This window comes from Capsella rubella, unplaced genomic scaffold (genome assembly GCF_000375325.1).
Source record: "Capsella rubella cultivar Monte Gargano unplaced genomic scaffold, Caprub1_0 scaffold_3, whole genome shotgun sequence".
Lineage (NCBI taxonomy): Eukaryota > Viridiplantae > Streptophyta > Magnoliopsida > Brassicales > Brassicaceae > Capsella > Capsella rubella.
In genome coordinates this window covers 12,233,040-12,233,657 of record NW_006238921.1, presented here as the reverse complement: position 1 = coordinate 12,233,657, position 618 = coordinate 12,233,040, and positions in this window count along the sequence as shown.

Below are 618 nucleotides of genomic sequence, written 5' to 3'. Positions count from 1 at the left end.
CTTCTTATCATATAAATAGTCATTCTCACATCCTTCTCTTCCATATCTCATATCTTCATTATTCTCTTTGTTTTTTTAAAGTTCTTGCATGGTGTGAAAACTCATTTAAAATATCATTGTAAGAGTTTGATTAATTATTTAGTTTAAACTTTTTTCCAATTTTATTTATTTTTTGTTTTTATGTATTTCTTTATGTATTCATTGTTTTTTATATTTTTAAATGTAATACATATGTATAATAATATTTTATGGTTATAAGAAAATCAAGCTAAAGAAACCAGCTTCATTATTTTACATTGGATGTTTGTTTCTTTCTCACATATTCATGTATATTTATTTTAATTTCAAAAGTATGTAATTTTTTAACAAAATAAACTTTTTGTTATATAATTATCAAACCAATTTGTAAGACATTCTTTTAAGAATAATGATCCTTATATTTCGTTTGTGATTCAACATGTAATAATATAAACAACATTATAATTTTTGTTAACTTTGAATTTTATACTTGATTTCCTATATAAAAAACAATTTGATATTCAATTTTCTATCTATTATATATACTAAAACGATGAAAAATATAATTAAACCTAGAGATATAGCTTAAACTAAGAGGAA